This window comes from Mobula birostris, chromosome 3, assembly GCF_030028105.1.
Source record: "Mobula birostris isolate sMobBir1 chromosome 3, sMobBir1.hap1, whole genome shotgun sequence".
NCBI lineage: Eukaryota > Metazoa > Chordata > Chondrichthyes > Myliobatiformes > Myliobatidae > Mobula > Mobula birostris.
Window position 1 is genome coordinate 207,948,493 of NC_092372.1, and position 23,812 is coordinate 207,972,304.

At 41.8% G+C, this 23,812-nt stretch overlaps 1 protein-coding gene across 5 annotated transcripts in view; it reads right to left on the bottom strand.

The window, feature by feature from the left end:
• Positions 1-23,589, bottom strand: part of dnajb6b (DnaJ heat shock protein family (Hsp40) member B6b) — a 116,107-nt gene extending 92,518 nt beyond the window's left edge. The window contains exons 1-2 of one of the 5 annotated variants that reach the window (XM_072254035.1): positions 23,460-23,589; positions 16,917-17,090 (exon numbers count right to left, since the gene is read on the bottom strand). The gene's annotated coding sequence lies outside the window, so the exon portion shown is untranslated. Of the gene's footprint in view, positions 1-16,819; positions 16,888-16,916; positions 17,091-23,459 lie in introns of those variants that run through there. The other 4 variants (XM_072254034.1, XM_072254033.1, XM_072254037.1 and 1 more) reach the window with 4 other exon arrangements.
• Positions 23,590-23,812: the final 223 nt, after the last annotated feature.

The following is a 23,812-nucleotide window of genomic DNA, read 5'->3' on the forward strand; positions in this document are numbered from 1 at the left end:
TCTTGTGCATGAAAATTCCAGGACAGCAGCAGTTTCTGAGATACTCAACCACCCCATCTGGCACCAACATGGTCAAAGTTACTGAGATTACATTTCTTCCCCTTTCTGATGTTTGGGTTGAACAACAACCTCTTAACTAAACTGCACACTTTTACGCATTGCGTTATTGCCACATGACTGGATGATATTTACATTAATGAGGTGTACAGGTGAACCTAATGAAGTGAAAAGTGTATGTGGAAAAGCACAACTGAGTTTTTCTGTAAATAAGCGTTGAAAAACTAAGCAAGAGTTTTCACAGAGAAAGGAATATTCAAAATCCTCACTTTATATTCTTTACTTTATTGTCGCCAAACAATTGATACTAGAACGTACAATCATCACAGTGATATTTGATTCTGCGCTTCGCGCTCCCTAGAGTACAAATCGATAGTAAATAGTAAAAATTTAAATTATAAATCATAAATAGAAAATAGAAAAGGGAAAGTAAAGTAGTGCAAAAAAAAGAGGTAGGTCCGGATATTTGGAGGGTACGGCCCAGATCCAGGTCAGGATCTGTTGGGCAGTCTTATCACAGTTGGAAAGAAGCTGTTCCCAAATCTGGCCGTACGAGTCTTCAAGCTCCTGAGTCTTCTCCCAGAGGGAAGAGGAACAAGAAGTGTGTTGGCTGGATGGGTCGTGTCCTTGATTATCCTGGCAGCACTGCTCCGACAGCGTGCAGTGTAAAGTCAGTCCAAGGACGGAAGATTAGTTTGTGAGATGGGCTGGGCTGTGTTCATGATCTTTTGTAGCTTCTTCCAGTCTTGGACAGGACAACTTCCATACCAGGTTGTGATGCACCCTAGAAGAATGCTTTCTACGGTGCATCTATAAAAATTAGTGAGGGTTTTACAGGACAGGCCAAATTTCTTTAGCTTTCTCAGGAAGTAAAGGCGCTGGTGGGCCTTCTTGGCAGTGGACTCTGCTTGGTTGGACCAAGTCAGGTCATTTGTGATATTGACCCCGAGGAACTTAAAGCTTTTGACCTGTTCCACTTGCGCACCACTGATGTAAATGGGGTCGTGCAGTCTGCTACTCCTTCTGTAGTCAACAACCAATTCCTTCATCTTGCTGACGTAGAGGGATAGGTTATTGTCTTCGCATCATGCCACCAGGTTCTTAATTTCCTTTCTGTACTCAAACTCATCATTACCCGAGATAAGGCCTACAATTGTGGCGTCATCAGTAAACTTATATATTGAGTTCGATGGAAACTTGGCTACACAATCACGGGTGTACAGTGAGCACAGCATTTCTTACAACACACATCAAAGTTGCTGGTGAACACAGCAGGCCAGGCAGCATCTCTAGGAAGAGGTACAGTTGATGTTTCAGGCCGAGACCCTTTGTCCTTCTCCTTCCAATCCTCCCCCACCTTCTTTATAGGGCCTCTGCCCCTTCCCTCTTCAGTCCTGATGAAGGGTTCTGGCCAGAAACGTCGACTCATCGTTTCCATGGATGCTGCCCGACCTGCTGAGTTCCTCCAGTGTGTTGTGAGAATTAGAGATCATAGGTTAAGGGTGAAAGATGAAATATCTAAAGGGACACGAGGGTAAACTTCTCTGCTCAGTGGAGAGTATGGAACGAGCTGCCAGAGGAAATAATGAGATGGGTTCAAGAGCAATATTTTAAAATAAGCTTGGATAAGTACATGAAAGGGAGGTGTACTGGGGCTGTAGTCCAGGTGCAGGTTAATGGGAGTAGACAGAACAGTTCCTCATTGACTACATGGACCGAAGAGTCTGTTTCTACGCTGTAGTGTTCTATGACTGGCTATTGCACGAATTCATAACTGAATTGGGAATATGTGCCATTACAATGACTTAAGTAATTTTTCAAAACTGATGCAAAAATTCAATAAACTGCCCACAAAATTGGCAAAACTAGTAGTTATTTGTTGAACGATAACAAGAACAACACTACCAATGTTGCTATGTCTGCTTGTATAAACTAGGCCAACTGGCTGTGAAGCATTCATCATGACCTTATGTCTATTTATAAATGATAGCTATGAATGAGATATTTAGTCATAGGAGCATGGAAGACCAAGAGCCAAGGATGAATTTAGAACTGCAAGACATATTGTTCTATTTATAAAGGGTTTGCAAGAATTCAAGCATGCCAGATAACATTTTGGAAGTAAATGCACTAGAGTTTGATGCAAATAGAACATTGCTTATGGTACATATGTTACTGTCGAAGTTAACTTTGTGAAGATATCAATATTTGGTGCAAATGGTGCAGTCTTCCAGTTGTTCAGACATTCAATAGGAATAGCTGAAATGCTCGCCGAAGTGTTTTCCCACCATTACCAAAAATGACACAAGGACAACCTCATTTTTACCAACCTAATAGTGATGGTCAAGAATGGACTGCCAAAATAGTTGTGATGGCAGGTTCAATTATTTTGTTCTGAAAATAGCTATAAGTTTCTGAAAGGATGTGGTGATAAGGCAGAAGCATGGAATAATTAGATGGCACTACAGACTTGGGCTGAATGGCCTTTTTCTAAATTATAACCATTCTGTGATTCTGTATACTACCAAAACTGTGCTAAATACATGCCACTGTTGAGAGAAACCAACTTATACCTGACCATGAGCCATATTTGTTCAATTCCTAAAACGATACAAAGCTGAAAATTCAAGCAACACACACAGACACAATGCTGGAGGAACTCAGCAGGCCAGGGCAGCATCTATGGGAAAGAGTACAGTTGACATTTCAGGCTGAGACCCTTCATCAGGACTGAAGGGGTAAAAAAAAGATGTCAGTATGAAGGAGGGGGAGGGGAGGAAGAAACACGAGGCCATACTGAGGTTGGAGGAGCTTATATTCCATCTGGGTAGCTGCCAACCTCATTGTATGAACATTGATTTCTCAGACTTCCAGTGATGCCCCCCACCTTCACCGTTCCCATTTCCATCTCTCACCTCATCTCCTTACCTGCCCATCACCTCCCTCTGGTGCTCCTCCCCCTTTTCTTTTTTCCATGGCCTTCTGTCCTCCATCAGATTTCCCTCTTCTCTAGACTTGTATCTCTTTCACCAACTTCCCAGCTCTTCACTTCACCCCTCCCCCTTCTGAGTTTCACCTAACACTTAACTCTCCTCCCCTCCCCTCTGCCCACCACCTGATTCATCTTTTTCTTCCCTCCAGTCCAAATGAACGATCTTGGTCTGATACATCGACTGTACTCTTTTCCATAGATGCTGGTCTGCTGAGTTCCTCTAGTATTGTGTGTTGCTTACTTCAATTCCAACTATTTTCCATTTTATCTTTTTATGTAACTATTCAAGATTTTAATGGTCTTGGAAAAATTCATACAGGAAATGATATAATCAATCACCAAGCAGGTTTTTCAGCTATTTCATAGGAATTAAGAAAGTGGCTTTTCAAAACCACCATTCTCATTCTCTTCTAACTTATTCCCTTCTATAACTGCAATATTGTCACATCTCCCTTCCCATTCCTTTGGCTATCGATCTGACCTCATTCACAAACTATAAACACCTCCTGCCCCAATCAGCAGCCAGTGTAGGCTATTAATCTAGCACCATCCTTCTCATCCACACAGCCTTTACCTTCTGAGCATCTGGTCACCCTATCCTCTGCTTCCCATTGTTTTCTTCAAGTTGCACTTCAATTAATACCCTAGTTCAATTATGCATATTAATTCCAAAAGCAGGCTTCATCTGCCCCAACATGATCATTCAACCCAAAACCACTTTCTTCTGGCTGTTCCACCTTTCACTGACCTCCACTACCTGACCTCAAATATGATTTCATAAAATGTTAAGGCCTGTTAAGGATACAGGAGTTATGCAATCATATGAATTATACCAGCATTAATTCAAGTACAAATCATTCTTCAGGATTTGTAAATTACAAACATTAATCCATTTGAAATTAAAAGGTCAGCTTTGTAAACAAACAGTATCATCTACAGATCACTGGCCCACAGCTGGAGGCCAGCTGCTCCAGAAATGTGGTTTGCAAAGTGATAAAACTATGAGGCCTTCTCACATGCATCAGCCAAACAAAACAATGAGGGATGTTTCCTTGACAACATCAAAGCAGAAAATGCTGGGTTTTTCCCATCATTGTGACTGAGAACATAGAAGCTTCCAGATCAGACTGATAGTCATTAAGAACAGAAAATACAATCACAGGTGCATTTGCTCTTTTAATAATTGGAATACTTCTGTATTCAGTCAGCCCACACATTAGTTCTGAATAGCACACACAAAATGCGGGAGGAACTCAGCAGGCTAGGCAATATCTATGGAAAAGAGTAAACAACCAATGTTTCCAACTGAGATGTCAATTGCTTACTCTTTTCCATAGATGCTGCCCGGCCTGCTGAGTTCCTCCAGCATCTTGTGTGTGTTGTTTGGATTTCCAGCATCTGCAGATTTTCTCATATTAGTTCTTTCTGGATGCCCGAGATCTGTTTTAGGAAGCTTTTGGAACATCCATGTGAATTATTCTGTCCCAACATAGAGGCGCATCTTCAGTTATAGTGAACTCTTATTGTAAATGCATAACTCAATAGAATAATTTGTCAAACTGAAAATACTGAAACAAATATTGTAGCTGTTGAAAATGTATTGAATCATCTGAGTTAACTTTGTACGAGTACAAAAACTTGTACTCTACTGACAGGATCTCCAAGAGTTCTCCTTGTGATGAATAAAGACTTTTTATATCAAGCAGCTTCAGTATCTCTGCCCTGTAGTGACAAGACCCAAGTTTTGAATTGATTGGAGATTAAATTTTCTGACCCTTCTTATCCCCATGCTGTAATAAGCTTCTATGAACAGTGTCTTGCAAATAAAGATGCTCTTCATCCATTTTCTGTCGCTCATAATTACACCCACCACTACACAGGAGATCCCCTCTCCTTTGTTTTATTTGTCTTTCAGCTCCGCTCTAAATGGTCCCCATTATTACTCTGTTCTCTTAGGCTACGTCTACACTACGCCGGATAATTGTGAAAATGCTGGTTTCAAGTAAAAACGACAGGCGTCCACATGAAGCGTTTTTCAAAATATCTCCGTCCACATTAGGCGGATATTTGGGCGAATTTCCTCCTACTGGGCGTGCACAGGACACACAGAAAACAAGCGAAGAGGAAACAATATACTTGGTGCGCGTTTGTCCAGTTAGAGTAGAAAAACTTTAAAGGAATTGCTCTCCAGCTCTCGTGCAGGAGGACTTAAAACTAAAAAAAAACAAATACTGGAGCGTATGGAGGCAACCGACAGGGAGTTCACGGACAGTATGACTCGGCTGACGATGAACACTGAAAAACTGACTAACTCTGTTGCATTAATAAAGCACCTTGTTAAATGTATAAAACATGTCTGCATCAGTGTTATCTTGTACTTCCATACAATGTTACATTAGGCTGTTACACATCTATTGTCAGAGAAGTACTTGCATAGGTAGGTAAACCACCTTCATACAAGCAAGGGCAGAAAACAGGGCAAAGTGAGTATACTTATTTATTCAGTAGGCTATGGGTCAAAGTATTTGGTGAGTACATTTCTAACTCTTCTGGCTTCAGTCTCGTTGCCGTCTGTTCTGAAATTGTTAGGTTATGTTCAAGAAAACATCGAAACGCCGCGCTGCGGCCACCTGTTCCGGCATGTCATGACAGCGTTTTTAAATAGTCAAAAAAGCTCATTTTACAATTTAACTCTCATGCTGTTCACACCGACTGCGTGTTATAACAGCCGTACGGCAGTGCTTGCACAGTACCAGGCAGAAGCAGAAAAATCATTGTTGTTGTGGTGTTGTCATGACAGCGTTTTTAAATCTCTCTGGTTACCCCATACACACTACAACAACGGATATTAGGCGTTTTCAGATTTATTCACTCTGGAGACCGTTTCTGAAAATCTCTGTTTTCGGGGGTTGAAAACGCCGCTTTAGTGTGGACGGAGGGTCAAAAACGAAGAGAAAAAGCTTCGTTTTCAAAATTATCCGGCATAGTGTGGATTCCAACCCTGGTAATGTGTGCATTTCTACTTATCACTGAGCAGCTACTGGCATCCTCCACTCCCTCCACCTGGCTCTATCTGCCAATTTTCTTCAGACTGCCTCTACCTTTCACCTACCTGTCCCCATTTTACTCCACCCTCTCCTTTTATTTTTCAAACTGGCGTTTTTCACTCTCCAAACAGTTACAATGTAGGGTCATGACCAGGATATAGACAATTCCTGACCTCAAGTGAATTGCTGCTGACTAGCACATTACAAGTTCCAGCAGTGTGTGTTGAAGGGTGCACTGAAGCTTGGTGCAGCCAGTGCAAAAAAGGCTCTGTGGGGAAGGATAATAGTCTAGCAATAATGGACGCCAACAGGCCAAGTCCAGTGAGGAATGTACTCAAACAGCAAAAGGATCACCCCAGAGGGCTATAAGTGACAAAGGTGTTACTTTTTAATATATTAACACTACTGAATGCACTCAAATGATAAGGTAAAAATTTCAAAATGATTAGAAATGTTCTTAAAAATCCTCCTTCCCAAACATATGCTGCTTGACTGTCCGAGCTCCTCCAGATTCCAGCATTGGCAGTCTCTTGTCTCTCCCAAGATAGTTATCACTGCAAATAAAAATTCAGTTTGTTGCTACTGACCCTTCAACTTCCTCAATTAATATACAAAATAATTTGTATTAGTTAAATCACATGATTAGAATATGTATTTTGAAGGATATAAAATTAGCAAAATTGAATTCCATTTGGCCCAGTTCCAATTGCCATAATGGCTTGAAATGAGATTCCAATTGTAGATGCTGTTTCCAATCCAGAACCATTCCATTAAAAATCAGATTTTAGAATTTTTGTATAGGAGACGCAAATTAACTCCACAATCTTAACTTCTGTATATATTGTGTAAATTCCTCTCGGACTTCCAGCCAGGTACAGGTATCGATATTAACTGACGTTTTGATAACAAACTGTAATCTTAATCAAGGATGATTCCTGGGCATGGCCATCTGTCCCTTCTGATTGGTTAGTCTTCATCCAATCAGGTTTCCACTCTCCCATCTTGTTTACAATCAAATTCCAGTTCTTACTTAGAGCGAGATCTTTGCTTTAGTTAAAATTCTTTTCCTCTAGTTTTATTTCAATGGCTTCCTTCATCAGGCAGTCCCAAAAGCCATTGGCATGGCACAATAGTTCTGTCCTGAAGTCAATCTCCTGGCCAATGCGAATGCATTGTTCTGCTACCACCAATTTCTCCGGGTAACCCAAATAGATACACCTCCTGTGCTCCTTGATGCAGTTTTCCACCACGAGTCCCGTCTGGTCTGCATTCACAGGGAATACTGTAAACTTCAGCTGTCCCGAGTCCCAGGTCATCTTTGACCCGCATTAGCTTCTTTACAGGTTTGTGAATGGTATTAGTCCAGTATTTCTTCAGGATCCTGGCGATCCTTCCAGAAACCAGGAAAATATAGGGAAGATGGGCAGTAACAATGGGTTCCTCCTCGTTGTTAGGTTTCCTTTTTATTTCAACCTTTTAAGGGCCTGACTGATGTTCTTCACCTTGAAACCGTTCTGTTAGGAACATTGTGCAGCATCATCTTATTTCCTCATGGAGAGTCTCCAGGTTCGAATTAATTTTTGCAAGGTTAATCAAAGTAGAAAGAACTACTCTACCCTGTGAGGCGTGATGGTGGCTGTTATTGTTGAGGTACAAGTCCATGTGAGTGGGTTTCCAATAGACATCACGTTCCAGGCACCCGCCAACGTTCTGTAGTGTTATAATGTCCAGGAACGGGAATCAACCATTCTTCTCCAGCTCCATTGTAAATTGATGTATGCTGTTCAGATAGTCGTGGAACTGCTGGAGTGTCTGGAATCTATGAGGCCACACTACGAAGGTGCCATCGAGGTATCTGAAGCAGCATTTGGGGTGCAAGGGCAATGAATTCAGAAATATAGCAATAGCCGGCAACAAGGGCAATCCTATGGCCACTTCGTCCTTACAGAGGAAATACATTGATATAAAGGTGTTCGAAAAGGTCAATTGTATCCTTATCAAACCTTGACTGCAGCTGTCCTAATTGGGAACTCTCGTGAACAGGGACACCACATCAAAACTGACCACTATGTCCTCCAGGGTCAGCTGGATGTTGGTTATCATTTTTACAAAGTCAGTCGAATTTGTGACGTGATCCTCACAGCCCCCAACAAGGGGAGACAGCATAGCCGTTAAATGCTTAGTGAAGTAGTGTTTGATAAGGTTACCTTCCAAGCACCTTGTGGAATTTTCCATTTGTGATGATATGTCAGCGTTCAAAACATTTTGGATTTCGGGAGTTTTCAGATAATCTGTACCTTTATACTGTATACCATACATCAACTATCATTACACAAAAAAATGGCTGGACCCTGGAGAGTGTTGTTATACAGACATCTCAGGGTATAACCAATTTCCCCCAGGATCAATAAAGTATGACTACGACTATACAAACATAGCTCCCTGTAGAAAGAGAGACAGGTAAAAAGAGTGGTGAAGGGAATGTCTGACACATTTTTACTGAATGTCACACCTGATAAACACAAGCAATTTTTGCTCCCAAGGATGGGTGGTCTAAAACCAGAGCACAAAGGGTGCCTAAAGGGCATATTCTTTCGAACAGATGTCAGTGGCTATGTGGACAAGCAGCCGGAAGTGGCAAAAGTGAGTACTTTTGAAACACTGCAAGCAATTTTGAAATCCATATCCAAGGAAGCATATGGAGAGAATCCAGGAGGTTCAGAAAAATTACCCTGAAAATGGAAGCTTTCACAAAAATTACCCTGGAAACGAAAATGAAAGCTTTCCACATCTGGGCCTGTACAGGAGGATGAAGGCTGGGAAGGTGGGGGGCACGAATGTCACTGAAATCTGAATATTCAAAAGGCCTGGATAGAATGCACAGAGAGGAAGTTTGCATTAGTAGGAGAGTCTACGATTCAAGGATGAGGAGGAATTTCTACATCTAGGTCAGTCTGTAGAATTTTGTTTTCTGAGGACTGTGAATGCTGTCATTGGGTGCAGAGATTGACAAGTAGAGGGTTTAAAGATTACTGGAAGAAAGAGCACGAAGAAAATCAACCTTCATTGAATGGTAGAGCAGATTTGATAGGCCAAATGGCTCAATTCTGCTCCAATGATCTTAATTACAATGTTTAAAAGACATTCGGACAGGACCATGGATAAGAAAGGTCAAACATAGGCAAAAATGATGCTCAGGTAGGCACCATTACTGGCATAGACATTAGAAAGAAGTGCCAATTATTGTACTGCATAAATTTAATTGGGTCAGATCAGTTATTTTAATAACAGGACTTTGCCACTTCAATTTCACCCCATTTCGGAGTGATATCTGGTGAAAGAATAACTTACACAGCATAACAGTTTTCATCATTTAATCAGCAACTATCCTGCCTTTCTATATCATTTGTTTTTGAAGCATCAATCCCATGTATTATTTGGATTTAATCTAAATCTGGAAATAGAAAAGGGAAATATTAATTTTACATCAGTAGGGAGTGTGTCAACCCTGATTTCTAATATTTTAAGGTCTATGCATGCAATTTTTGCAGAGAACTTGCTCCACATTAGATATTAGCTATACAGGCATGGAAACAGGTTCTTCAACCCAAATCACCTGAGCTATTTTTGCTCCAAATAGTCCATACCCTAAACCTTTCTTAACTATGTAGCTGTCTAAAATGTCTCTTAAACAATATAACTGCACCTACCTCAACAGCATCCCCTGGTAGCTCAACCCGACACTCTGTGGAAAAAGTTGCCCTCTCAGGTCTCTTAAATCTTTACCCTCATTTTAAACCCAAGCCCTCGAACTTTAGTCTCTCCTATCTGGGAAAAAGACCATTAGCATTCATCCTATCTAAGCCCCTAATGATTTTATATACTTCTACAAGGTCACTCTTCAGCCTCGTAACCTCCAAAGGAAGAATCCTGGCCTACCTAGCATCACACACAAAATGCCGGAGGAACTCAGTAGGCCAGGCAGCACCTATGGAAAAAAAAGAGTACAGTTGACATGTCGGGCTAAAACTTTTTAGCAGGACTGGAGAAAAAAAGATGAGTAGATTTAAGAGGTGAGAGAAGGGGACAGAGAAACACAAGGTGATGGGTGAAACTGGGAGGAGGAAGGGTGAAGTGAAGACCTCGGAAGCAAATTGGTGAAAGAGATACAGGACTGGAGCACCAGAGGGAGGTGATGGGCAGGCAATGAGATAAGGTGAGAGGGAAAACCGATGGAGAATGGTGAGAGGAGGGTGGCATTAGCAGAAGTTCGAGAAATTGATATTCATGCCATCAGGTTGGAGGCTACCCAGACAGAATACAAGGCCACGCAGGGAACTATGGACACAGTACATGACCCAGAGAGACTCTTAAGTGCTGCCTCACTTGGAAGATCTGTCTGGAACCCAGAGTGGTAGAGAAAGAGAGAGGTGGTGTAGGGGCAGGTGTAGCACCTTTTCTGCTTGCAAGGATAAGTGTCAGGAGGGAGATTAGAGGGGAAGGACGAATAGACAAGGGAGTCGTGTAGGGAGCGATCCCTGTGGAAAGCCGGGGGGGGGGGGGGGGGTGAGTGAAATGTGCTTGGTGGTGGGATCCCGTTGGAGATGGCAGAAGGTGGAAGTTGCGGAGAATTATGTGCTGGACGCAGAGGCTAGTGGAGTGGTAAATGAGGACAAAAGGAACCCTCTCCCTGGTAGGGTGGCAGTAGGATGGGCAAGAACAGATGTGTGTGAAATGGAAGAGATGCGCAGTTGAAGGTTGAGGAAAGGAAGCCCCTTTCTTTGAAAAAGGAGGACATCTCCTAAGAGCAGAAGCAGCAGAGACTGAGGAATTGAGAGAGGGGGATGGTGTTTTTACAAGTAACCGGGTGGAAAGAGCTATAGTCCAGATAGCTGTGAGAGTCCGTGGATTTATAATGCAGTGATAAGCTGTCTCCAGAGGTGGAGACAGAGAGATCAAGAAAGGAGAGAGAGGTGTTGGAAATGGACCACATAATTTGAGGGTAGGGTGGAAGTTGGAGGCAAAGTGGATAAAGTTGATGAGCTCCAAATGGGTGCAGGAAGCAGCACCAATGCAGTCGATGTAGCGTAGGAAAGGTTGGAAATGGACACCGGTGTAGGCCTGGAACACAGACTGTTCCACGTGGCTGACAAAAAGGCAGGCACAGCTGGGACCCATGTGAGTGCACATGACCACCTTTGTTTGAAGTGGAAGGAGCCAAAGAAGGAATTATGAAGAGTGAGGACAAGTTCTGCTAGACAGAGGAGAGTGATAGTGGAGAAGAGTGATGGTGGAGGAGAACTAGTCAGGTCTTGTGTCCAGAAAGAAACAGAGCTTAGAGGGCTTCCTCCTACGGGATGGAGGTGTATAGGGACTGGACATCAATAAAAACCAAGATGGGGGCCAAGGAAAAGATCCAGAGTGTGTGAAATGTCATGATATACGTAGGAAGGGACTGAACTCCGGGGGTGAAATAAAACAGGGTCGAGGTACGCAGATACGAGTTCAGCGGGGCAGGAACAAGCTGAAACAATGTGTCTTCCTGGACAAGCAGGTTTGTGGATCTTGGGCAGCAGGTAGAAATGGAAGGTGCAGAGCATGGGAACTATGAGGTTGGTGGCAGTGGATGGGAGACCCTCAGAGCTAATAAGGTCAACGATGGTGTGGGAGACAATGGCCTGGTGCTCCTTAGTGGGGTCCTGTTCAAATGGCAAGTAAGAGGAGATGTCCGAGTTATCACTGGGCCTCAGCAAGGTAGAGGTCAGTATGCCAGACTACTACAGCATCCTCCTTATCTGCAGGTTTGATGGAGGGGTTAAGATTAGTACAGAGTGAGTGGAGAGCAGAGTGTTCAAAAGCAGTGAGGTAGGAATTGGAGAAAGGAGTGTTTAAGTCAAGACAGTTGATGTCCCATTTGCAGTTGGCAATAAAAGATCCAGAGCAGGGTGTCCAGGAAGAGGAGGGTTGAAAATGGGAGAAGGGGTCTTCAGTGTAGGTAAAGAGTTCTCGCCAAAGAGGTAGGCTCAGAGACGGAGGCGGTGAAAACAAAAGCTCAGTCATGACAGGCACATGCTGCCTGGCTTGCTGAGTTCCTTCAGCATTTTGTGTGTGTTGCTTGTATTTCCAGCATCTGCAGATTTTCTCTTGTTTGTGAGTGGATTACTACCCAGCATCTTCTGATTACTGAAGCCCTCCAGTTCCAGTATGATCCTTCTGAATTTTTGCTGTCCTTTTCCACCTTAAATTATATCCTTCCAAACTAAGTGATAAGAACTGCACACAACATTTCCTTGAACTCAATCAGGTTTGAAAGGCATGACTAGCTAATCATATTCAATCACCTGTACCCATTATCCTCCCGCTCCCAATTCTTCCACCACTCATACTCATTAGGAGTAGTTTATAGCAGGCAAATAGCCAAACAGCCAACGTATCAAGCTAGTCTGCTATCAATTAAATATCAGAATATTTAATATCACCAGCAAAAGCTGTAAAATTTGTTTTTTTTTACAGCAAAAGTACAATGGAATACATATACAATTAAGTAGAGAATAAATTGAGTTACATTAAGAATATATGTTTATTAAGAAGTTAAAGTCAGTAGTGCAAAAAACTTCTATAGTTGTACCGTGGAGAGCATTCTGACAGGCTGCATCACTGTCTGGTATGGAGGGGCTACTGCACAGGACCAAGAGAAGCTGCAAAAGGTTGTAAATCTAGTCGGCTCCATTTTGGGCACTAGCCTACAAAGGACCCAGGACATCTTTAGGGAGCGGTGTCTCAGAAAGGCAGCACCCATTATTAAAGACTTCCAGCACCCAGGGCATACCATTTTCTCACTGTTACCATCAGGTAGGAGATATAGAAGCCTGAAGACACACACACAGCCATTCAGGAACAGCTTCTTCCCCTCTACCATCCAATTCCTGAATGGATATTGAAGCTTTTGACACTACCTCACTTTGTTTTAAATATACAGTATTTGTTTTTGCATATTTTAATAATCTATTCAATATATGTAATCAATTTACTTGTTTATTTATTACATTTTATTTTAATTATTATTTTTTTCCTCCCTCTGCTAGATTACATATTGCATTGAACTGCTGCTGCTAAGCTAACAAATTTCACGGCACATGCTGGTGATCATAAACCTGATTCTGAAAATAAAGTAGTGAGGTAGTGTTCATGGGTTCAATGTCCATTTAGAAATCGGATGGCAGAGGAGAAGCTGTTCCTGAGCGAATAATAGCAAATTATAGTCCCTTTCCTCAGACACCTTGGAGTCTTTCACAAGAGTAAACAAAAGCAGAATATTGTTTTGGTGCCTGCACTCTTAGGCAACCAAGTCATATTTACCCTTCACTTTTAGCCTGCAAAATTCTTTCGTGGGTTACTCGAATTACAAGCACAAATCAAGCAGTGCTCCACAATGCAGTACCTTATTACTAAGACACTGAAGGACATTAATTTTGCGATTTCTGAAAGCTAATTGATATTGTAGCTTTTTAAAGTCTATTCAAATCCTGCCAAATAAGGCTCCAATTACCACAATGAGAAAGTCTTCCAATTATACAACATTTTATTGCCCATTCACAATAACTTCCAGGTAGTTTGTTAGCATTTTGCTGTCGACCATTGCATTAGATTTCAGGAGACAAATCCAAACTGGGCGAAGCTGGAGTTCAAGAACATTCATACACCTGACACAAGGAACTAGAGCTGGTTATGAGAATTTGGAGGATCATCGTCTGATTAGGAAGTCAGTTGAGAGCCCCAGCTCATGCCTCACGAGCCTGACTGAATTCTTCTACAACAGACAATTGATAGGATGCAGGACTGGGCTGAAAAGCTGGCAGAAAAGTGCAGTAATGCAACATAAAAGGTCAAAATTAGATGGCAGAGTACAGGATTAAACAACAGTCAAAATGCTAGAGAAACTCAGCAGGGCAGGTAGCATCTATGGAAATCAATAAACAGCCAAAGTTTCGGGCTGAGACCCTTCATCAGGACTGGAAAGGAATGGGGAAGATGCTAGAATGAGGTGAAGGAGAGTAAGTAGTACAAACTAGAAAGTGATAGGTGAAGCCAGGTGGGTGGGAGCACGGATAAAATAAGAAGCTGAGAGCTGATAGTTAGAAAAGGTAAGGGCTAAAGGAATCTGATGGGAAAGTAGACTATGAGAGAAAGGGAAGTATTAGACAGGTGAAAAGAGGTAAGAGGGAGGGCCAGAGTTGGCAATTGAAGAGGGAGAGGGGAAAAGTATCAGAAGTTAAAGAAACCTATATTTATACCATCAGGTTGGAGGCTACCTGGACGGCATGTCAGAATGGGGATTGGAATGGAAATAGCTGGCCACCAGGAATTCCTGCTTTTTTCTGATGGACCAAAGGTGCTTGACAAAGCAGTCCCACAATCTACATCAGGTCTCACCAGTTTAGGGGAGGCCACATCAGGAGCAACACTGAGTATTGCGTTCTGCTCCTGTCCCCTCATTATAGGAAGAATATGGAAGCTTTAAAGAGGGTGCGGAGGAGATTTTCCAGGATGCTGCCTGCTTTAGAGAGCATGTTTTATCAGGAAAGGTCGAGAGCTAGGGCTTTCCTCTTTGGAGTGAAGGAGGAAGAGAGGTGACTTGACAAAGGTTTACAAGACAAGAGGCATTGATAAAGACAGCCAATGCCCTTTTCTAGGGTGGAATGTATAATATATGAGGGTATAATTTTATGGAGATTGAAAGTATGGGGGAAATCAGAGGTAGGTTTTATTACACAGAATGGTGGGTGCGTAGAACACACTGCTGAAGATTGTAGTAGAAGCAGATACGTTAAGTACATTTAAGAGTCTCTCAGACAGGCACATGGAGGGAAGAAAAATAGAGCAATGCAGGAGGAAAGGGCTAGATTGATTTTGGAGTAGGTTAAGAGGTTAGCACAACATTGTGGGCTGCAGGGCCAGTACTGTGCTATACTGTTCTATGTTCTATGTACACAACAACGCAGTATTGTTATTATTGATTTGGTCCATTTATTCCTGATTTAATTACTTTAATTCCAGAAGGAAAAAAAGGACCACTATGAAAATAATTCTAAATTCTGCTCAAGAATTCTAAACAGTCTAATCAGATAAAGAGTCATGTTATCAAATATCACCACATCCCACTCATTTTTTTAAAACCACATCCCAACCTTTCTTTTAACATATGGCACAAATAAGGTGACAATGGATGAAATCACATTGATTCTAATAATTAAAGCAAATTATCAGAGCAACATTAAGCAAATAAGAAAAATAGAAAAGATTCTCATTTAATATTTTCCTCAAGATTCTCAACCCTCATTCTTTTGCCTCATCCATCTTAAACTTCCCTCAAATTCTAGATTCTACTACAGGAGGAAACATCCTCTCCCCAACCAATCACAATCTATGCAAAATATTTTTGATTCATGATAAGAAGATTCTCACTAGCTACATCAAATACAAGCCAAGTTTGTCCAAATTTTCCTTCATGGCTCTTGCAATAGCAATCTAGCAAACTTTCACTGAGCTCCTTCCAACATAATTACTTTCGTTCATTATGTGCCGTGTCGTTTGACATGGGTGATCATTGTCTTTCCATGACCGTGATTATTCTTGGCAATGTTTTCCAAAGAAATGGTTTTCCATTGCCTTCTTCTGGGTAGAATGTTTACACGATGGGTGACTCTGGCTATTATCAATACTCCTCAGAAATTGTCTGGCTGGCATCAGTGGTCACGTAATCAGGATTCGTAATATGCATCAGCTGCTCATACAACTGTCCACTACCTGTTTCCATGGCTTCACGAGACCCTGATCCGGAAGGTGCTACACCTTCCCAACGGGTGACCTGCAGGCTACTACAGGGAAGGAGTGCCTTACATCTATCTCCCTTGGAAGAAATATATCCACTCTGCCCATCAAAACATATTTACATTCTTCCTTAAATAAGGAGACAAAGTACTTCACGTAATATCACCGATGAACTATACAACTAAGCATAACCTTCAGTACATTTCCTTGACAAAAAGCAACAACTTTCTATTACTTCTCTCATTTTTCATTACAAAATACCATTGAGAAAGCTGGCTCTCAAACCAATAGCGAGGGAATGCTATTCCCTCACCCACTTCATTCCCCACAGGCTATGCAATCATAAATGCCCATTATCCTCCCCCTTACAATTCTCCAACCACTCACATTGGAGGTAGTTTATAGTAGGTAAATAGCCCAACAGCCAGAATATGTCTCAGATGTGGCAGGAACAGAAGCACCAAAACAAAACCCACACATTCTCAGGGAAAACATGCAAGCTTCACACAAACAGTACCAGAAGTGAGGATTTAACTTGGTCTACTGGGTATGAGACACACTTGCACTACCTGCACTGCAATTATACACAGCAGCTAATACTAACCATGTGATTCATGCAATTGGATATCCAAGGCTCTCTGCATCTCAAGAGTTCCGCAGTCTGTCACCATTTTTATATCTTCCCTGCCAGAAGGGCAGTTTCAAATTTTACTCCAAATGCCAGATCTTTATGTACGCTAACAATATTCCACTAACCTCCTTATATCCTCTTCACAAACTGACTTTCTGCCCTACCATTGTGTCACTACCAAGTTTAAGAAACATAATTGCCTGTCTCCAACAAATTCACTGCACAGACTGATCACTAATGGTGGCAAGGGTGATACTTCACCTCCTGCAGGATGAATTGGCCCAAACCAGCTTACAAATCATGTGAAGCAATCCAAAAGATAATCAGTTGACATCAGACCGGTGACTGAAGATGTTACCAAGGGTTGCTGGGACTGAACTTGGGGTTTCGAAGTAAGCCACAGGCTTTGTACAGCATTATCCCTTGGACCAACAGGGGGATGGCAATTAGGAAGGAGCCTCAGAGAGCATGCCTCAGAAGTCCGCTTCACTCTTGAGGAACAATAAAAGATGGTGGAAATCACAGAAAAGGTCTGAAAGGGAAGAATGTGATTGAAGGTCAGAATCAGGTTTAATATCACTGGCATATGTTGTCTCTGTGGCAGTAGTACAGTGCAATACATAACCAAAAAAACATGAAGTATATAAATATAAAAGTTTACATCAACAAATCAAGAATATCACTGGTAAAAAGCTCCTCTGTTCTTCAGGTGGATGTTTGAAAGCAAAGGATGGCACCATTATCATGGAAAAAGATGAGATTATGAACAGATAGACTGAGTATATTCAGGAATTGTTTGAAGATGATCGAGGCGAAAAACCAGAAATTATGAAGAACCTTGAAGGTCCAAGTATTTTAAAATCTGAAGTTCATAATAAAATAAACAAGATGAAGAAAGGAAAGGCAGCAGGTCCTGATGAATTAGTAATAGAACAAATTATCGCCCTTGAAGATCATGGAATTGTAAAACTTACTGATTTAATCACTGACATTTATGAGACTGGAATAATACCAGAAGAGATGAAAAAATCAGTATTTATCACTCTCCCTGAGAAACCTGGAGCAACAGAATGTGAATTAAATACGACCATAAGTTTAATGAGTCACATCACTAAGATACTTCTAAGAACTTTGAATGACAAGAGCTAGAAGTAAGATACAAGCTGAGATAGGTAAAGAACAATGTGGTTTTGTGAAAGACAAAGGTACAAGAAACGCGATATTGATGTTAAGGATACTATCAGGATGAGGTATTCAAGTGCAAAAAGATTTGTTTGTTTTATCGACTACACAAAAGCATTTGATAAAGTGAAGCACAATAAGTTATTCAAAATATTACAGGAAACTCTAGATCTAGATTTGAAAAACCTCCACCTCATCAGAAATCTGTACTGGGAACAAACAAACTGCTGCTGTAAGAATGGATGGAGAAGTGGGTCAGTTTACAAAAATCAAGAGAGGTGTTAGACAAGGGTGTGTTTTCTCTCCTGATTTGTTTAACGTGTACAATGAAACAATATTACAAAAAATAAGAGACATCTTGGGAATCAAAGTTGGTGGTGAAAACATTAATAGTCTTAGATATGCGGGTGACACTGTGTTAATTGCAAGTACGGAGCAAGAACTACAAAACTCAATTGATACAGTTGTTGAAGAAAGTGCAAAAATGGGTCTATCATTGCAAAAAGACAATGTATGGTGATATCTAAAAAGGAGAATCCTATCTGCAGGCTGAGAATAAACGAGGAAGACATAAAACAAGTACAGAACTTTTGCTACTTAGGAAGCTGGGTGACATCAGGTGGCAGGTGCGACATGGACATCAAAAGAAGAATAGGGATGGCAAAATACACCTTTACGAGAATGAAAAGTATATTGACCAACACTAAACTAGGCATGACAACCCGCCTCAGAGCATTGAAATGTTACGTTTATCCAGTTATGTTATATGGCTCAGAATGTTGGACAATATCTAGTAACATGAGGAAATGAATTGAAGCAGCAGAGATGTAGTTTTTGAGGAGGATACAAAGAATATCATGGATGAAACAAATATCTAATGAAGATGTCATGAACAGAGCAAGCACAAAAAGAGAAATAATGTATAAGATCATGAAAAGGCAACGTAACTTCATCGGACATGTGATTAGGAAAGAGGAATTAGAATGCACGGTAATTATGGGAAAGATTGAAGGGAAGAAAGCAAGAGGAAGGCAAAGACAAATGCTGATGGAGACAGCAGCCAGAGAACTGGAAATGAATACCAATGAATTGATCCACCTGACCCGAAACAGGAGTGTGTGGGCCACGGCAGTCAAAGTTCAAACTGGGCATGGTACCTGATGATGATGATGATGATAAATATATATTAAATACTTAAATTAAATTAGCAAAAAAATAATAAGTAACATATCCTCCACAATCACCATCAGCACAGCTGCACCACAAGGCTGTATGCTTAGCTGCCTGCTGTACTTGCTTTATACTGTGACTATGACTGTGTAGCTAAGTGCAAATCCAATGTCATATTTAAGTTTACTCTAAATGCCTACAAGGAAATGAATCTCAAGGTGACTGATGCATACTTTGTTAATAAATTTACTTTGAACATGAAAATATTTCACCAACTCCCATCAGATTCAAAGTAAATTTATTATCGATGTATTTAAGACACCATATTCTATCTTTTGAATCTCTGTGAAGAACATAATTTCATCTTAAAGTCTCCCCAAAAGACACTTTTCCAATAGGTGTGATGCTCACATCAACAATCTGTTGATGCAGATTAGTGCTCAAATATCTAAAGGAGCAATTCAATCCACATTTCCCTGATTCACTTCAGTACTTCCAAATGAGACACACTGTATCGCTCTATATAGAACAGCAAGGAGTAGCTAGATAAATATAACTGCATAATTAATAGCTTTACCTTTTAGTGTCAAAGCTCTGAAATTTCCCCCATACCTCAAATTTTCTCAATGCCTTTAAGACATACATCCTTCCCTGAGTCTCCTTATGTCATCTGGGTGTTAGCTTTGGTAATGCCTGCAAATTTTGTTTGGATGTTTTTCCCCAGGTTAAATAAAAGTAGTTGTAAGCTAGGAAAGGCCAGGGTCAAATTTCAACATTTATAAGCCATAACAGGGAGGAGGCTCATTTCCCAGATAAACCTTGACCATGAAACACATTGTGAAGTCCATATGCAAATGCTGACTTGCAAAATTCCTTGAAGCAGGAGTTGCCCCTCTGGTTGAAACAAAGATCATTGTACAGAAAGGTAGTTACAAGCATGACATTAACCAGGATCATTGCTATCTCCTGAACTATTACTTCAAAGTGAGATTTCCCCATTCCAAAGCTGGTCTAAATTTCAAAAGCTTTTATTTCTGAATAAGACCATTTGGCCCATCTAGTCTGAACCAGCATTCCATTCTGGTTGATTTATTACCCCTCAACACCACTCTCCATTTTCTCACAGGTACTCTACTAGGCAACAGTCTTAAGCACATACATATAGCTACGGTGGAGCGGCGAGTGAGTTTGTAAATCTGGTGGGAGCAAAGGATATTGGGAATAGCGAGGGTCAAGGAGGGACAGCTGGCAGAGAAGTGCCAGGGGCAGGGAGGGAGGTGCAGGTGCAGACACACCCAGCCCTGAGACAACAGGCAAGGTCATTTGATTCCAAATAATTGGTTTATTGATCATTACAGAACGTCTCTCTGGTATTTCCTGCTCCCCCCTCCTCTTTTTCCAGCCATGATTCCCCACTCTGTGTCCCCTTCCAACTCTCAGTCCACAAAAGAGACCCATATTAGAATCAGGTTTATCACTCACATGTCATGAAATCTGTTTTGTGGCAGCTGTACATAAAATTACTACAGTACTGTGCAAAGGTTTTGGGCGCCGTAGTGCTCTACATACACATGTAGACCTTAGCACAGTACTCTGCCTTATAAATCTACAAATAAAGCTATGTGTGTTTTATTAGTTCTGTTCTAACAGTCACAGCTTCAACCAGTTATAATTTTCTGGCCCTGCTCTACACTTTTCAATCACAAGTGGTGACAAAAAGTTGGATACGTTTCAAAACAGAAAAAAAAACACATTTTCTATTAAGTAAAAATAACCTTTTCCAAAAACAGCTAGAATATACCCAAGCACTTTTAACCCAAAATAGTGATTCTGACATTTTCCATCTTCAAGCATAGCAATCTAAGAAATGCAACAATCAATTATATCAGACAGCTTTAGGATCTTCCATCTGTTTCAAAGATGCTTGATGGGGATTAATTATTAGCCACAACCACCAAGAAGAAGCCTCTATGCAGAAATTAACTGAACAGTGTGGGGAAGGCAGCACATGGCACAGTTGCTTTGATGGGAAGGGGCACGAAGTACAACAGTTGGAGATGCCAGGCTGCACCTGTAGAACACATTTGTGAGCCCTCACCTGGGAGTACATGCACAGTTCTAGTCACTATGTTATAGAAAACATGAGATTAAACTATAGAAAATGCAAACAAAAAAACAGCAAGGATTTTGCCATGACTGGTGGACTTGAGTTACAAAGAGACAGAATAGGCTGAGAATTAATTTCCCAGACAGGGTACCTTACAGGATTTTATAATTGTAAGGGAAATCTTAAGGGACATAGATAATATGAATGGTCAGCTTTTCCCCAAGTGTTTAAGGTGAGAAAAAAAGATTCAAAGGGGACATCGGACATAGGAGCAAAATTAGGCAATTTGGATCATTGTGTCTGCTCCACCATTCTATCATGGCTGATCTATTTTCCCCTTGACCCCATCACCCTGCTTTCTTCCCTGTAATCTTTGACACCCTTACTAATGAAGAACCTATCAACGTGTTTTAAATATACATGACTTGGCTTTCAAAGCCGTCTGAATTCCACACATTCACCACCCTCTTTGGCTCAAGAAATTCCTCCTCATCTCTGTTACTAAAGGGACGTTCTTGTACTTCAAGGCATTCAAGACTCCCAACTACAGGAAACATCCTAGCCATGACCACTCTAACGACATCTTTCAATATTCAATAGGCTTCAGTGAGAACTCCCCAACCCCCATTCTTCTAAACTCCAGTAAGTACAGGCCCAAAACCATCAATGACTCCAAGACACAAGAGGCCAGTTTTCCCACACAGAATGGTGGTGACATGCAAAAGCAACCCGAAGAAATGGTAGAGACGAGTGCAATTATTATATTTGAGAGGCAATTGAATAAGTAATGGATTTAAAAGGCTTAGAGATGTTGGTCAAACACAGGGCCACAACCTGTGGCCAAACTAACTTGCATTGGGACAGCGGCTGGCATAGACAAGTTGGGCAGAAGGGCCTGATTCCCTGTCATGTCAGGCACTGAAAGCTGTTCAGCTCACAATGCCAGCGCCAAATACAGTGCCAAATTAAACTAAATGTCTCAAGCCCGCACAAAATCCATCTCTCCATTCCTTGCATTCACACGAGTCTATCTAAAAGCCTCAAACACCTCCATTAGATCTACCTCCACCACCACCTCTGGCAGCCTATTTTAGGCACCTGCCACTCAAAACCAACCTTCCCCTTTTTACCTTAAATGCACGTCTTCTGATACTTAAGATTTCTACTCTGGGAGAACAAACCTCTGCATAACTGTCACTCGGTTCCTTGAAAGCATAAGTTTTGAATCTCACTGAAGAGGAACAATTGTGTCTCATCTAAGACACTCTGCTTATAGGTATGTTGATCCAGATTAGTGCTCGAATACCTAAAGGAGCAATTCAATCCACAGTTGTCAAAATTTCTTTCAAAATGATTCTAAATGAGTCACACGGCTGCTCCCCATGTAACCAAGTACAATAGCAGGCAATTCCAATCAGAAAATAAAAGTCACTTCCTTGTTTGTGTCCTTAGCTTTCAAGCCTTCTTTAAAAACTACAGATTTAGAGGATTTTTTTAAATCTCAAAAAGTATTTCTGTACTTTTGAGATTCTTTCCTCCCTCGAGCCCTTGAAGATTTCACAAGATAAACAAAATATATCGGTGCGTTAGCTAAAGTTACCACCTGAAACACACAATTTATTAGAACTAAACCATTGTTCACTTACAAATCAACGAATCATATCCCATTACTATCAAGGTTTTAAAAATTCAGATGGTTGTGGCCCTGAATCTTTTAACAGTCGTCGGAACACTCTGTACCAACTTTCCATATAACTACTACATTGCTGAACTAATGAATCAGTAAGAAACAAATGTGGAATGCTGACTTCTGGACAACTAACAAATCCGGTTCTAAACCATTATGCAACAGTAAGGCGTTGACTAGGCAACCGCTGGTAAAATACACCAATTATATCTAAAACCAGATTAAAACTGTAGTGGTGAGAGCAACCACAGGAAATTATCAGCACGATCTGTGTTCCTGCCTGCCTGTACGAGATGGAAGCAGAATGGAGAGGACTGGTGGGGATCAGCGGTGACAAGTTTATCACAAGTCATGATATCGTTGCAAAAAGCATTATGACAGGGATCGTCGGTTGGAGGCCAAGGCCAAACCCTGAAATCTCAGTGCCCGGTGGAAGGGTAGGTTACAGTTCGATTGGCACATGAGCCCACCGCCGCTTGGAAGCCGAGGGACGGCGCACACCGAGCGGCGGGATTGCAACTAGAGGCCGCGTCGCCCGCGATCCTCCCCACCCACCGACTTCTCTCGGATGCCTGCACCCCCCCCCCCAAAACTCCTAGGTGGACGGGGAGGGTGAAGAGGCGCTCGGCGGCCTCGGCTTCCCAGTGCTCCCGCTTCCCCCATTTTGTTCTCCCAGGCCGCTGTTTCGCTTTGGTTTATCGGCCGCGCAGTCCGCCATGGCGGTGCCGGAGCCCGGGCCCCGGTCATTCGCTCACCTCCTGAGCCCGTGCCCTCCTGTCCACACTCGGCCGCTTCAACCTCCGCTCGTTGCCACCAGCGAGCCGATCTAAAACATCCGCCGACCAGCAACCAGAGAGGAGGAGGGGAAAACACGTAACCTCTGCGCTCACTTCCGCCTCTGTTATTACGTCAGCTCGTCGTCACCCGGGCCGCTGCCGTTCCGTGACGTCGTGAGCGAAACTTCTAGAAAATGCGAGAAAAGCGCTTGTTCATTTGTCACCTCTCATTCACCGTAAATTTGTATTAGTCTCCCGGCGTTATTCATGTGCTCGTCAGAGTGAACCATCCCCTTCCCTTTCTGTCTTGGGTCGCTCTGAGGGAAAGTTCG